Source organism: Dasypus novemcinctus, chromosome 1 (assembly GCF_030445035.2).
Source record: "Dasypus novemcinctus isolate mDasNov1 chromosome 1, mDasNov1.1.hap2, whole genome shotgun sequence".
In the NCBI taxonomy this organism is placed as follows: domain Eukaryota; kingdom Metazoa; phylum Chordata; class Mammalia; order Cingulata; family Dasypodidae; genus Dasypus; species Dasypus novemcinctus.
This window is the reverse complement of record NC_080673.1, coordinates 166,448,705-166,465,896: the sequence shown is the minus strand read 5'-3', so window position 1 is coordinate 166,465,896 and position 17,192 is coordinate 166,448,705. Positions and strand designations below refer to the sequence as shown.

The 17,192-nt window shown below is 38.1% G+C and overlaps 1 protein-coding gene across 8 annotated transcripts in view; it reads right to left on the bottom strand.

Annotated features, from left to right (window-relative positions):
* PDS5A (PDS5 cohesin associated factor A) overlaps positions 1–17,192 on the bottom strand; it is a 159,037-nt gene that overhangs the window by 122,969 nt on the left and 18,876 nt on the right. The window lies entirely within an intron of this gene.

Below are 17,192 nucleotides of genomic sequence, written 5' to 3'. Positions count from 1 at the left end.
CTCCAAGAAGATTAATCCACTTAAAACTTCTCTTTAAAAAAAACAAACAAAAACTCACTTTTCTTTAAAGATTCTATTGCTGACTTGAAAACAAATGAAATAAAAGCTAACATCAGTAGCTTATATTGTTACAGGCCACCAGAATTACTTTATTTTTTAAAAATGGCTCAGGGTTTTTTATTTTTATTTTTTAAGATTTATTTTATTTTTTTCTCTCCTTCCCCCACCCCACCCCCATTGTCTCCTCTTTGTGTCCATTCACTGTGTGTTCTTCTGTGTCCGCTTGTATTCTTGTCAGCAGCACTGGGAAACTGCATCTTTTTTTTGGTTGCATCATTTTGCTGCGTCAGTTCTCCATGTATGAAGCGCCACTCCTGGGCTCGCTGCACTTTTATCATGCTGGGCAGCTGGCCTTGCGGGGCGCATTCCTTGTGCGTGGGGCACCTCTTCACAGGGGACACCCCTGCTTGGCATGGCACATCTTGCACGCAGCAGCACTGCACGTGGGCCACCTCACCACACAGGCCAGGAGGTCCTGGATATCAATCCCTGAACACTCCGTATGGTAGGCAGATGCTCTATCAGTTGAGCCACGTCTGCTTTTCAACCACCAGAATTACTTTAGATCATATAATAACACTGTTGCAGAGAATAGCAGGTAACAGTCAGAAACTATCTCAAAACATAATGGCACAGTTACTATGGTATAAATATAAATTAAACTAAAAACTGAGTAATAGTCAAAGAAGAATGCATTTTGAAAATATAAATAACTTCTGTTAAAACAAGGCTAGTTACACAAATAAAAATATTAACCATTTGTCAAAATGGTTAAAAATATCTTCCTAGTATTTAACTGAGTTCATGTTGTAGTTTGTGTTCATACTTAAAGTTTTGTTCCCAATTTTTAAACTGTTTTAATTAAACCTCTTCCACCTTAGAAATGTGCTATTTTTAAAAAATAGTAATTATTTAACTGATTTCATCTTGCCACTCTCCTCCCACAAAAAAAGGAGTTAACATCATTCACTGAATAATGTCTCTTCCCCAATTTTGTTGGTGCTATTTCCGCACATAGGCATTTGTGCATGTGTGCTGTGCACATACACACACAGATATATTATTTTAAAACTTGATCTGCTGCAGTTTATCCATGGCATTCAATTTTGGAGCTTAATAGATTTGAATATGTAGTAGGTCTAATCTTATTATACTTCATTATTCTTCATTTATAAAATTTTATTTGTTGCCTTAGTTGTTTGTTCTCCTCAGGTAAACCTGAGAATACACTGAGCTAAAGAAGCAAGAAACAAATATGGACAGGGAGAATTAAGAAGGACAGTAGGAAAATTTTAGGTGTTAGGCTCTGTTCATATCATGATTGTGGTGATGGTTTCAAGGTTGTGTCAAAATATCAATGAAAGCTCAATAAAGCTGTTTTTAAAAGATCACTGCCTGGGGAAGAAAATTCTAAAGCAAAATACCTGTATTAACATACCTCAGTGGCAAAAGTTAAATTAATTTTTTAAACATCAAGCACAGAAAAGAGTCAGCTATTCATATGAATGTAAATTGGGACAATCACTTCCATGTTTTCTTGTGAAGTTGAAGATACACATATCCAATATGTATTGGTATTATTAGCCAACAATTCCACCTAAGTTTATGTCCAACAGCAGCTTGTACATGTACACTGGAATATGTACAAACAGATATTCACAGCAATGTCATAAGTAAAAGCCAAAAAAAAAGAAGAAAAATGCCAACAGAAGAATGGATAAATTTGCTACCATGGAGTACTATACAGAAATAAAAATAAATGAAAACAGATAAATAACAACATGGATGAAGCTCAAACATAATACTGAAAGATACATTATGTAAGAAACTATAAAGTATACTTCTTTTCATAAAAAATTCAGCAACTATATTTTCAGAGATACATATAAAGACAATAAAACTATAAGAACCTTTTCAGGAAGATGGCACCAAAAGCAATAAGGAAGCACCTGCTCCTACCAAAACCAAAGCAAAAGCTTCTATGAAAGCCAAGAAAGCAGTACTGAAAGGTATTCAAGGCCACAAAAAAAGAAGATCCACACATCACCCACCTTCCAGCAGTGTAAGACCCCGCGTCTCAGAAGACAGCCCAAATACTCTCAGAAAAGCACCACCAGGAGAAAGAAGCTTGATCACTACGCCATCATCAAGTTCCCCTGACCAATGCCTTGAAGAAGACTGAAGACAATGACACACTTGTACTCACTGTAGATGTCAAGGCCAACAAGCACCAGATCAAACAAGCTGTGAAGAAGCTCTATGACATTGATGTGGCCAAGGTGAACACCCTGATCAGGCCTGACAGAAAGAAAAAGACGTATGTTTAACTGGTTCCTGACTATGATGGATTGGATGTTGCCAACAAAACTGGGATTGTCCAAACTGAATCCAGCTTGTTAATTCTAAATCTAAGTTTTCTGACCATAAAACAAACAAAAAACCTGTAAGAAAACCATGGAAATTGTAGTCACATAGTGTGTTTACAGAGGAAGAGGAGGAAGAGGCTTATGATTGAAGAGAAATACAATGGAGGCTTCCAGTATGTTTACCTTATAATTACTTGTTAAACTCTCCATACATTTTTTTTTTGGAGTTACCGGGTATTAAATCCAGAACCTCATACATGGGAAGCAGGTGCTAAGCTACTTGAGCTATATCCACTCCCTTTCCATACATTTTTATACATGTTTCTCCATGTTATATTTTACATCTCCCGTTACAGTCTAGCTGGTTTATTAGAAAAACTAGAATGTCCTAGAATTGCCTCTACCCCTCACTGCACACCCCTACGCCAAACAGACGCTCATTAAAATCTTACATCTCCTTAAAGTTTCTACCCAAATTTTACTTGCTTTTCTTGACACCTTAGTGATCACCCTAGTCCAAAGAAATCACTGACTCCTTTGAAATGAAAACACTGTATCAATTACAAAACAATTATCTTATACTGTCTCAGGCATGGTTATTAGTATAAAAATCAAGTCTACTCAAGACTATAATTTCCTAATGGTAGGCATCATGTTTTACATATCCTACATTTGTCTCACAAAATAAGATATATATATAATATTTTCTGAACGAATGAGACATACAAGTATACCACATTTTCACAGGCACTAAACTTCTTTTAACAAATTATAAATTATCCTTTGGGAAATCTGAAAAACTTGTTTCATTAATAAACCAGACAGACTGTGATGGGTAAGTTCATATGTAAACTTGGCTGGGTTATGATGTCCAGCTGTTTGGTCAAGCAATTGCTGGCCTTGTTGTCACTGTGAGGATATTCATGGATTTAAATAATCAGGAAGGTGATGGTATCATATGGCTGATTACAATTCCAATCAACTAAGGAGACTGCCTTCAACAATGAGAGAAGTCTCATTCAATCAACTGAAGACCTGTATATGGAGCACTGATGATTTCAACAGCCAACCAGCTTTTCCTGTGGAATTCACTGAAAACCTTCATTGGAATTCCCAGCTTGCAGCCTGCTTTCCAGAATTTGGACATGTCGCCCATCTCCACAGCAGCCAATTCCTATAATGAATCTCATGATATTTACATTATATATATATATATATTTTAATCTCCTGTTAATTCTATTTCCCTGGAGAACACTGACTAATACAGGCTGTTTAAAGACAAAGTTGTTGTTTTGTTATGGGTATTCTTTAGTCAAAATTAGTGTTCTTTAATGGATAGTTACTACATTCCAAAATTTTTTGACATAGAAAAATGAGTTGTTACACATTTCACTACCCTCTTCTTCAAGTCAAAACACAATTCTACTTGAAAGACTCATTCTATCAGCCCCAAACCACTTAACAAGCATCCAAGACAAAACTACACTATTAATGATTCATGAAGTTTTCTGAAATAGGTAAAAGTGTTTTATACCATTTCTTTCCACCTTGAATATAACCCAGTACTATTAAGGATCTAAAAGTAACCTGGATACTGGCTCTAACAGACAGTCATCTAAGCAGCAATTTTAGCCTCAATGGAAATTCATAATGGCTTAAAATATTATAAGTAGACTTAAAGGTTGAAAGTCTGACACTTACATTGAGACTTCATAGGTGTTTTTTTTTTTTTTTTAAAGATTTATTTATTTATTTAATTTCCCCCCCCCCTCCCCTGGTTGTCTGTTCTTGGTGTCTATTTGCTGCGTCTTGTTTCTTTGTCCGCTTCTGTTGTCGTCAGCGGCACGGGAAGTGTGGGCGGCGCCATTCCTGGGCAGGCTGCTCTTTCTTTTCACGCTGGGTGGCTTTCCTCACGGGCGCACTCCTTGCGCGTGGGGCTCCCTCACGCGGGGGACACCCTTGCGTGGCATGGCACTCCTTGCGCACATCAGCGCTGCGCATGGCCAGCTCCACACGGGTCAAGGAGGCCCGGGGTTTGAACCGCGGACCTCCCATATGGTAGACAGACGCCCTAACCACTGGGCCAAAGTCCGTTTCCCCATAGGTGTTAATCAATGTTTTGTTTTAAATAATCTGAGATGTTCCCAATCTTGGGGTACTTGTGAAAGTAGTAGGACAAAATGAGTGAATATATAAAACAAACCAATCAGTGTGATCCTCACAGAACAGAGAAAATTCTCAACTCAGAAACCATATTTCTTTTACAAGTAGAAAACTTGTAATAGTAGTAATAGCTAACATTTATTAGGTTCTTGCTATGTGCCAGGCATATCTTAGACATGAAGAAACAGAGCATAAATAACTTGCCCAGGGACATAAATATCCAAATCTAGGCAGTGTGGCTAACCACTTTTATATATATATCATATACTACTATAGTAATATATACATGCAGCATAGCATAGGAGTCGTTTGACAGACTAAATAAAGAAAAAAAATATCATATACTGTATAAACAATGCTATGTTAGAGAGCCATAACTACTGAGTAATAATAGTCCCAGGACAGCTCAGAAAGCCCACTTTACTCACAATGTATTTAAAATACTATCTATCAAGAAAACAATGGAACAACATCCCCTTAAGTATATATGCAAAAATCCTCAAAATACTGAACCCAAGAGCAGCACATTAAAAAAAAATTACACACCAAGATCAAGTAAGATTTATCCCAGGAATACAAGTGTGGTTCAACCTAAGAAAATTAATAAATACAACACATTAACAGATCAAAGGAAAAAAACATCCGCATAACTTCAACTGACACATAAAAGTCATTTGACAAAATCCAGCACCCCTTCTTGATAAACACACTCAGAAAACTAGGAATATAGGAAACCTCCTCAAAATGACCAAAGGCATATATGAAAAACCCCCAGCTAACAACGTATTTGATGTTGAAACACTGAAGGCCTTCTACCTAAGATCAGATAAAAGCAAGGATGCTCACTATCACCATTACTGAACATTGCACTTTTAAGTTCTAACCAGAGCAATTAGGCAAGAAAAAGAAATAAAAGGCATTCAAATTGAAAAGGAAAAAGTGAAACGCTATTTGCAGATGACATGATCCTATAACAGAAAATCTTGGAAACCAGCAACAGAGCTACTAGAGCTAATAAATGACTTCAACAAAGTGGAGGGGTATATGACCAACGTACAAAAATCAGTGACATTTCTATGCACTAATAATGAACAATCTGAAGAGGGAATTAAGAAAAAGAATTCCACTTATAATAACAACTAAAAGAATCAAATATCTAGTGATAATTTAACCAAAAAGGTAAAGGACTTACATATAGGAAACTAAAAAACACTGCTAAAAGTAATGAAAGAAGGGAAGTGGATGTGGCTCAAACAACTGGGCTCCTGCCTACCACATGGGAGGTCCCAGGTTCAGTTCCCAGTGTCTCCTAAAGACAATGAGCAATACAGCTGGCTGACCCAACAGGCAGATGCAACAAGCTGACGCAACAACTAAGCACGACGAAAAACATAATGGAGACACAACAAAGCAGGGAGTGGAGGTGGCTCAGCAATTAGGCATCTCCCTCCCACATCATCCTAAAAAGGAAGGCCAGCACACAACAGACACAGCAAATGCAAACAAGGGGATGGAGAGAAATAAATAAATTAAATCTTTAAAATAAAAAAAAAAGATATGAAAGAAGACCAAATAAATAGAAAGACATTTTGTGCTCATGGATGGGAAGTCTAAATGTTGCTAACATGTTAAATTCTAGTGAAAGTGAGCAACAAGAAAAAAGAGACCTCGAATAATACAATGAATGAGTTACACCTAACAGACATATACAGGAAGTTGTATCCCAAATCAGTGGGTTATATATTCTTCTCAAGTGTTCATGGATCTTTCCTCAGGATAGATCTATGCTAGGACATAATTTAAAAACATTGAAATTATACAAATCACTTCTCTGATCATAATGGAATAAAGTTGGGAATTAATAGCAGGCAGAAAAAAGGGAAATTCACATAAATATATGGAGATTAAACAACACACTCTTAAATAATCAGTGTCAGAGAAGAAATTGCAAAAGAAATCTGTAAATACCTCAAAACAAATGAAAATGAGACCACAACATATCAAAACTTATGGGATACAGCAAAGGCAATGCTCAGAGGAAAATCTGTAGCCCTCAATGCTTACATTAAAAAAGAAGAGCTAAAATCAAAGACCTAACCGCACACCTGGAGAAACTAGAAAAAAAACAGCAAGCTAATCTCAGAAGCAGCAGAAGGAAATTAAGAATAAAGATTACAGCAGAAATAAATGAAATGGAGAATAAAAAAAACGATAGAGAGGGAAGCAGATGTGGGCTCTCAACCGACTGGACTCCCATCTACCATATGGGTTCACTTCCCAGTGAAGGCACGCTGGTCCTCACCCCAAGGAGAGCTGACAGCCCACACCCTGCGGAGGGCTGGTGCAGCAAGATGATGCAACAAAGGGAGACAAGCAGACACAGAAGAACACACAGCGAATGGACACAGAGAGCATACAGCAAGCATGCGGCAAGGGAGGGGGGAGTAAATAAAAAAATAAATCTTTAAAAAATAAATAAGTTTAAAAAATAGAGAAAATCAACAGAACTAAAAATTGGTTCTTTGAAAAGATCTGCGAAATCAATAAACCCTTAGCATTAATAAATAAACCTTAACTATGTCATTTAACTAATCTGTGTTCATCTTTGTATCTTTCTGAACACTGGAGGAACAAATGAATTAGGTGTTGGAATTAGATGAGATAAAAGTACCTGGACAGAACATTTTAGGAGTAATGCTTCCATAACTTGTTGAGCTGACTTTTGCCCATTATTTATTTTCTGAATTTGAAATAGAGTTTGAATAAAAATAAATAAATAAGCCATCAGTGAGTACCAGATCTGGGACATACCAGACAAAGACTCTTAAAAAATGGTCCTAAATATGCTCAAAGAGCTAAAAGAAAACATGAATAAAGAACCAAAGGATACAACTGCAAGGAGAACTGTATCCATCATCCATGTACAATCTAAGCCCCCTCTCAATATAGAGGTGAAGTGGATATCACCATCCCAGGGCCCACAGAATGGAGGAATAAAATAAGGATTAGAGTAGACTTACTGATATTCTACTATAAAACTATTGTGAGAAAGTGGATTTGGCTCAAGAGCATCTGCCTACCATATGAAGGTCCAGGGTTCAAACCCAGGGCCTCCTGACCTGTGTGGTAAGCTGGCCCATGTGCAGCCCTGATGCGCACAAGGAGTGCCCTGCCACACCAGGGTGTCCCCATGTAGGGGAGCCCCACGTGCAAGGAGTGTGCTCCATAAGGAGAGCTGCCCTGTGCAAAAAAAAAAGTGCAGCCTGCCTAGGAGTGGCACCGCACACATGGAGAACTGATGCGGGAAGATGATGCAACAAAAAGAGATGCAGTTTCCCAGTGTCTCTGACAAGAATACACAGAAGAACACACAGTGAATGAACAGAGAGAGCAGACAACTGGGGGAGGGGGGAAAGGGAGAGAAATAAATAAAAAAAAATAAGTCTTAAAAAAAAAACTACTGTGACTACTAATAGAAGAGATTGGATCATTGACAGGGAGAAAGTGGCCACAGTAGTTGCTGAGGGCAGGGAGTAGGAAGAAAAATGTGATGAGGGGGCATTTTGGGGATGCGGCGTTGTCCTAAATGATACTGCAGTTGTCAAATGCTGGACATTATATATCCTGCCATAACCCACTGAATGTACTGGGGGAGAGTGTGAACTACAGGGTAAACTATTATCCATGTGGTGCAGCAGTGCTCCAAAATGTGTTCTCTGAGTGCAGTGGGTGTGCCACAATGATGGGGGAGGTTGTTGGTGTGGGAGGTGTGGGGGAATGGGGGGTATATAGGAACCTCTTATGTTTTTTATAATGTAACCTTTTTTGTGATGTATGTATCTTCAAAAAAATACAATTTACAAAAATGATGGAGGTGGGGGGTTGGAGTGGGTTATATGGGGACTTCTTATGTTTTTTTTTTTAAAAAAGATTTATTTATTTATTTATTTCTCTCCCCCCCCCCCCCAACCCCAGTTGTCTGTTCTCTGTGTCTATTTGCTGCGTGTTCTTTGTTTGCTTCTGTTGTTGTCAGCGGCATGGGAATCTGTGTTTCTTTTTGTTGCGTCATCTTGCTGTGTCAGCTCTCCGTGTGTGTGGCCATTCCTGGGAAGGCTGCACTTTGTCACGCTAGGCGGCTCTCCTTACGGGGCGCACTCCTTGCGCGTGGGGTTCCCCTACACGGGGACACCCCTGCGTGGCGCGGCACTCCTTGCGCGCATCAGCACTGCGCATGGACCAGCTCCACATGGGTCAAGGAGGCCCGGGGTTTGAACCACAGACCTCCCATGTGGTAGACGGACACCCTCACCACTGGGCCAAGTCCGCTTCCCTTCTTATGTTTTTTAAATGTAACATTCTATATGGTTATTAATTTTAATTTTAAAAATCGTTATTTTAAAAAAAAGGAAATCAGGAATATGATAGATGAGCACAAAGAGAATATCAATAGAAAGAAATTATGAAAAGGAACCAAATAGAGCTAAAGACCACAGTAACAAAATTTAAATTCCCTAGAGAGGTTCATCAGCCTATTGGAGCTTACAAGAATCAGTGAATTGAAGATAAGACAATTGAAATCATTGGACTAATGACCAGAAAGAATGAAGAGAAATGAACAGAGCCTGAATATACAATGAATATATGCATTGTGAGAGCCTCAGAAAGACAAGAAAGGGGCAGAGAGAATATTCAAATAATGGCAGAAAACTCCCAAAATTTAACTAAAACATGAATATACACAACTAAAAGTCTCGAAAGAACTCCAAAAGGATAAATGCAAAAAATCCACTCTGCAACATAACTGTCAAATGCCAAAGATAAAGAAAAAACTCTGAGAACACTGAGAGGAGCAAAATGTCACATACAGGGGAGTCTCAATAACAATAGAGTTGATTTCTCATCAGATACCATGGAGAGAGGGATGACATACTTCAAGTGCTGAAAGTAAAACTGCCAACCAAGAATTCTGTATCTGGCAAAAAATTTTTTCAAAAATGAAGGAGGGATTAAGATATTCACAGACAACAAAAGCTAAGGGACTCTGTCACCACTAGACCAGACTTACTAGAGATACTGACAGAGAGTCTGCAGGTTGAAAGGTCAGGACACGAGACAATAGATGGAAGTCGCATGAGGAAATAAAGATTTCCAGTAAGCACACAACAGGAGTAAATAAATTCACTTTTGGTTTTTAACTCTACTTTTTACTTCCTACACAATCTAAAAAGGCAAATGCATAAAATATAATGATAAATCAGTAACTTTGGACTTATCATGTGTAAGCATGTAATTTGTGGCAAGAACTACATAAAGGTAGGGGGACAGAGGAGGAGAGGAAAATAATCTGTGCATACTATTGAAGTTAAGTTGCATAAACACAAATGAAATTCTTAAAGACTTAGCAAGTTAAAAATAAGCAAGGTTATAGAGACAAAAATTAGAGTACAGGATGCCAGGGGAAGAGAGCAGGGGAAATGAGAGTCAAAGTGGGTGTGGGGGTTCTACTGAGGGAAATGAGAAAAGTTCTAGTAACGGCAGGTGGTAATCACACAGTGTGATGAATCCCAATGAATCGAAGGGTTGGGAGTAGTTGAGATGGGAAAGTTTGTGTTGTATTTATGTTCCTGCAATTTGAAAAACAAACAACAAGACAATGACAAAGGCAATACACAATCTTGGGAGAGAAAAGACAAAAAAGGACATTACTGAGACATGAAAAAATTGGAATATAGACAGTATATTAGTCAGCCAAAGAGGTGCTGATGCAAAATACCAGAAATTGGTTGGTTTTTATAGAGGGTATTTGGGGTAGGAGCTTACAGGTACCAGGCCATAAAGCATAAGTTATTTCCTTCACCAAAGTCTATTTTCCTGTATTGGAGCAAGACGGCTGCCAAGGTCTGCAAGGGCTCAGGCTTCCTGGGTTCCTTTGGGCTTAGCTCCTCTGTTTTCCCCACAAGGTCAGCTGTAGACTATGAGGCTCTCTAGGCTTTGCCTCTCTCCACAAGGTCAGCTGTAGACTACCAGGCGAATGGCTCTCTCTTTCTCTCTGGGGCTCCAGTCTCAGCATCAAACTCCAACATCAAAAGCCCTCCAACTCTGTCCTTTGCTATGACTTTATCACACCAAGGGTTGGAGACTCAATGCCCTAACGATGTGGTCCAATCAAAGCCCAAATCATAACTCAATCACACCCAGGTACAGACCAGGTTACAAACATAATCCAATATCTATTTTTGGAATTCATAACCATATCAAACTGCTACAGAGAGTAAGCTTATATCAATGTTAAATGTCTTGAATTTGATAACTGTACTTATTGTGTAGCCATAAATGAAGGTCTTTGCTCTTATGAAATGTACACAGCAGTTTTAAGTGGTCATGGAGTATGAAGTACTCAAATACACTCAACATACACTCAAATGTTCAGAAAACGAATAGATAGAAATACGAAGATGGTCTGAAAGATTGATGGGTAGAAAGACTAACGCAGCAAATGTGGCAAACTTAAAATTAGTGTACCTGGATACCTGGGGCAGAATGGAACCCTGGAGTTCTCTGTAAGGGGTTTCCATTATTTTTGTAATGTTCCTGTGAGTTTGAGAGTATTTTAAAAAAAGTTTAAAATTAAAAATAAAATAAATGAAATTACATGAAAAGCAGGGATCTTTTCCCAAGATTAATGATCTTAAGAGTTAGAAGAAATAGGGAAAGGACAAATGAGGTTTAAGCAGAAAATTGTGTGTGTATATAAATATGAAGAAAGACAGATGGAATTAATTATGGTACCAGCCTGAAGAAAAGCAGCAGTTAAGGACAAGGAAATTCTCTAGGGTCAGCATGAAAAGGGGGTGGTAGAGAAGAACAGACAGTGGCAAATAAGCAGCACTGGGTTGCTACCACCAAGAAGAACCTGACTGCTACAAAAAAAGGCTAGAGAAAAGCTGAAGAGGACTACAAATTGTATACAAAAAGGTAATTAGCCCTTAATATGTATAGAATAATGGTAAGTCAACTGTCAATTGAAATGAAGATAGAGAATAATCTAGGGTCTGTATAACATAGTGATTTCTGAGGTGGATAAAGACTGTAGTTAATAATATAAATAAAGAATGTTCGTCTTTTACAAAGTGTTACTAAGAATATGATGATACAGACTTCCTAGAAGTTTCTGAATTAGAAAGACACAAAACTCTCTCTTCTCTCCCAGCAAAATAGCTAGAGAATAATCAAAATCAACCTGGAAAAAAATGTTCCAAGGTTTAGGACACCAGGGGAAGGTAGGACATCATACAGAAGAGAGGGTGGTACAGGAAAAAAAAAAATCTCAAAGCAAATACCATGTACAGAAGATGCAGCTGCAGCCATTAGCACCCTTCACCAAACCCACAAGCAGACAATTTCAAATTCTCCAGCCTCAGCAGCTATGAACAGAGGGAACCACAGGTATCCATCTCCCAAGGAAACAGGAGAGAGAGTGACACAGCCTAAAGCTGATTGAGCTTTAAGCCAACAAATTTGGTCTGCTACTGTCCCATGAGACCTTCCAGGCATTAAGAGACTTCGCCATTGTTTGCCCTGGGAGCCTATGCAGGACTTAAAGAGAGACTTACAGAGATTCGACCCTCTCAATCCCCATCTCTACTGAATGGAACTGGTTGTTGAGGACCCAGAGGAGAGTAAAATTATTTCCTACCCTCGAAAAAGAAGGGGGCTACCAGCAAAGTTTGGAAAACAGCCTCAGAGAAAATGTGACTTGTGAGGCTCCAAATAGCTTCCAGGCGAGCCTCTTTAACAGTGCTGCAAACACACTCCCACCAGGCTTTGATAATGACAGCTGCCAGAGTGCCATCTTCTGGGAGACCAAGGAAATGCATGAGAGGAAACGAAAAATCAATTAAGAGGGAAGTGGACTTGGCCCAGTGGATAAGGCGTCTACCTACCACATGGGAGGTCCACAGTTCAAACCCCGGGCCTCCTTGACACATGTGCAGCTGGCCCATGCGCAGTGCTGATGTATGCAAGGTATGCTGTGCCACGCAGGGGTGTCCCCCGCGTAGGGGGACCCCACACACAAGGAGTGCACCCCGTAAGGAGAGCCGCCCAGTGCGAAAGAAATTTCAGCCTGCCCAGGAATGGCGCCACACACACAGAGAGCTGACGCAGCAAGATGATGTAACAAAAAGAGACAGATTCCCGTGCCGCTGACAACAGACAACGGGGGGGGGGGGGGGGGGGGGGGGGAGGAGGGGGAATAAAATAAATCTAAATCTTTAAAAAAAAAAAAAACAATTAAGAGAAGGCTTTTTCTGACGTTTATAGCCTTCCTCCCCAAGTATCTTTGAAGCGAGTCTACAACCCATTACTGAGTACATGGCCCAGATCTAAGCAACTAACAGGGACACTCCTAAAGAACCAGAATTGGCTGAACCAAGAATCAAAGAATGGCAGTAACACACAGCCTCCTGCCAATAACGAGAGAGAAACAGCATCTGAGTAAATTCACCATCATAATCAGATGCCTAGACATTAGCAAAAAATTGAGGATCAGTAAAATTGACAAACCCTTAGCTAGAGTAACAAAAAAAAAAAAAGAGAGAGAGAGAAGTTGCAAATTTAAAAAATCAGAAACAAAAGGAGGAAGTTATGTCTGAACCACAGAAATAAATACCTTAAGAGGATATTTTGAGAAATGGTATACCAACAAACTATACAACCTAGACGAAATGGAAAAATTCCTAGAACTGCACAAACAACATACACTGACACTAAAAGAAATACAAGAGCTTAAGAAACTAATCACATTTAAAGAGATTGGATCAGTTTTCAAAAACCACCCAACAAAGAAAAGTCCAGGACCAAATGACTTCACAGTTGAATTCTACCAAGCATTTCAAGAAGAATTAACACCAATCCTTCTTAAACTCTTCCAAAAAATTTGAAAAGGAGGAGAAGTTACTCCCTCAACACATTTTATGAAGCCAACATTACCCTAATAACAAAGCCAGATAAAGATACTACAAGAAAATAAAATTACAGACCTACCTCTTTAACGAACAAAGATGCAAAATTTCTCAAGAAAATACTTGCAAATAGACTCCAACAGCATATCAAGACATATAACACAACTAAGTGGGATTTATTCCTGGTAAGCAAGGGTGGATCAACATAAGAAAATCAATTAATGTAATACACCACATTAACAAATTAAAGGAAAAAACACAATCATCTCAATCAAAGCAGAAGAGGCATATGATAAAATTCAGCATTCTTTCTTGATTAAAACACATCAAAAGACAAGAACAGAAGGAAAATTCTTTAATATGATAAAGGTCATATATGAAAAGTCCACAGCCAATATCAACTCAGTGGGGAAAGATGAAAGCTTTCCCTCTGAGAATGGGTATCAGACAAGGATGCCGACCTTCACCATTGCTATTCAACATTGTGCTAGAAGTTCTACCTAAAATAACAGAGAAGGGAAAAAAGGCAACCAAATAGGAAAAGAGGAAATAAAACTATCACTATTCCCAATGACATGATCCTATATTTAGAAAATTCTGAAATGTCTATAACAAAGCTGATTGAGCTAATAAATGAGCCAGCAAAGTGGCAGGATACAAGACCAACACAAAAATCAGTAATGTTTCTGTACACTAGTAACAAACAATCTGAGGAGGAAACCAAGGGAAAAATTCCATTTACAAAAGCAACAAAAAGATTCAAATACCTAGGGATCAATTTAACTAAAGAAGTACAGGACCTATATGTGAAAAACTACAAAACAATGCTAAAAGATATCGAAGACCTAAACAAATGGAAAGACATCCCATGTTCATGGATTGGAAGACTAAATTTTGTGAAGATGTCAATCCTACACATATGAATTACAGATTCAATGCAATACCAACCAAAATTCCAACAGCCTACTTCAAAGAAGTAGAAAAGGCAATTACAAATTTAGTTGGAAGGGAAAATGCATCTGAATAGCCAGAAGCATTCTAAGAAAGAGGAGCGAGTTGTAAGAAATCTCATTGCCTAACCTTGAAACATATTACAAAAAGCCACAGTGGTCAAACAGCATGGTACTGGCATAAGGACAGACACATCAATCAATGGAATAGAATTGAGAGTCCAAAAATAAACCCTCACCTCTATGGCCAATGATTTTTGAAAAACCTACCAAACCTATGTTAGCCACAAAAACAGTACAAAAGAGTCTCTTCAACAAATGGTGCTGGGAGAACTGGGTATCCAAAACCAAAAGGATGAAAGAGGACCCCATCTCACTCCCTATATAAGAATCAACTCAAAATGGATCAAAGAGCTAAATATAAAAGCTACTTGAAGAAAATGTAGATAAACATCTTAAGCATCATGTGGAAGGTGATTTTTTTGGACCTTACACTCAAAGCACAAGCAACAAAAGAAAAAATAGATAAATGGGATCTCCACAAAATTAAACACTTTTGTACCTCAAAGGATTTTGTCCAAAGGATAAAAAGACAACTGATTCAATGGGAGAAAATATTTGGAAATCACACATCCAATAAGGATTTAATATCCATGATATATAAAGAGATGCTACAACTTAACAAAAGACAAATGACCTGATTAAAAAATGGACAAAAGACTTGAATAGGGAAGCGGACTTGTCCCAGTGGATAGGGCGTCCATCTACCACATGGGAGGTCCACGGTTCAAACCCTGGGCCTCCTTGACCTGTGTGTGGAGCTGGTTGATGCACAGTGCTGATGCGCGCAAGGAGTGCCACGCAGGGGTGTACCCGCGTAGGGGAGCCCCACGCACAAGGAGTGTGCTCCATAAGGAGAGCCGCCCAGTGCAAAAAAAGTTCAGCCTGCCCAGGAATGTGCCGCACATACGGAGAGCTGACACACAAGATGAAAACAAAAAGAAACACAGATTCCTGTGCCACTGACAACAACAGAAGCGGACAAAGAAGAACACGCAGCAAAATGGACACAGAGCAGACAATGGGGGGGGGTTGGAGGGGAAGGGGAGAGAAATAAATTAAAAAAAAAAAAAAGACTTGAATAAACATTTGTCCAAAGAAGAAAGACAAATAACAAAATAACACATGAAAAAATATTCAACATCATTAGTAATTAGGGAAATGCAAATCAATGCTAAAACGAGGTTATTATTTCACACCTATTAGAATGGCCACTATTTTAAGACAGAGACCTACAAGTGTTGGAAAGGATGTGGAGAGACAGGAACACTTATTCACTGTTGGTGGGAATGTACAATGGTACAACTACCATGGAGGATAGTTTGGCAGTTCTGAAAGTTGAACATAGATTTGTCACATGACCTGGCAATACCACAGCTGGGTAAATACCCAGAACTGAGAGCAGCGACTCAAACAGACATCTGCACACCAATGTCCATAGCCAAAAGATGGAAACGCAAGTGTCCATAAACCAATGAATAGATAAGCAATAGTGGAGCGTACATACAATGGAATATATGCAGCTGTAAGAAGAAATTAAGTTGTAAAGCATATGAAAATATGCATGAATCTGGAGGACCTTATGTTGGGTGAAGCAAGCCAGAAAGAAAGACAAACATTGTATTATTGATCTATTATGAACTAAATATATTGAGTGATCTCATGGAGTTCAAAACTTGAATATAAAAAAAAAATTATTTAAAAAGATATATATATATAAAGAAAGAAAACTTGAATATTAGTCACCAGAAAATACAATGAGGTTAGAGAATGTCAAGCTGAGGGTTAATTTGTGCAGAATTGGTAAATCTTTGGAAATTGTGTTAATCTTTGGAAATGAATAGAAAAGTAAAAGTAACTAGCAATACTATTACATGGGTAGGACAGTGGTTTAAGGGGAAGTCAAAGGTTATGTAAAATACTAAAAGGAGAGCTAAAAAATTAACACAGGACTGTATAACATAATAAAACCTCATGTGAAATATTAATATAGGTAATAATGCATATATAAGACCGTTTTTCTCTGAAACTGAACAAACTTATGTTAATAAAAGATGTTAATATCAGACCAAAAAAAAAAAAAACAAAACTATCATGCTAAGTGAAAGAGATCAAAGAGTACTACATATTATATGATTGCATTTATAGAAAATGTAAATATAAATCAATTTATACAGATGAAAATAAATTAATGGTTATGCAGGGTTGGGGAAGAATAGAGGGATTGAGAGGTAACTGCTAAGGGGTGTGGGGTTTTCTTTCTAGAGTAATCAAATCGTTCTAAACTTGTGGTGATGAATACACAACATTGTGATTATACTAAAAGCCAATGATTATATACTTTGGATAGCTCATATGGTATGTAAACATATCTCAATAAAACTGCTTAAAAATAAATAAATGTGCAAGAAAAGCCAGGATTAACAGCTATGTACAGCAGAGGAAGCATAGAGATTGAGGGGTGAAGAATTTTCTTGCTTGTTTTTTGTTTTATACTATTATTGAAAAAATGAAAATGCTCTGATGATTGAAGTGATGAATGCGATACTATATCAATACCATTGATTGTACAATTCAGATGAATGGTATGCTTCATTAATATGTATCATAAAATTGATTTGTTTAAAAAT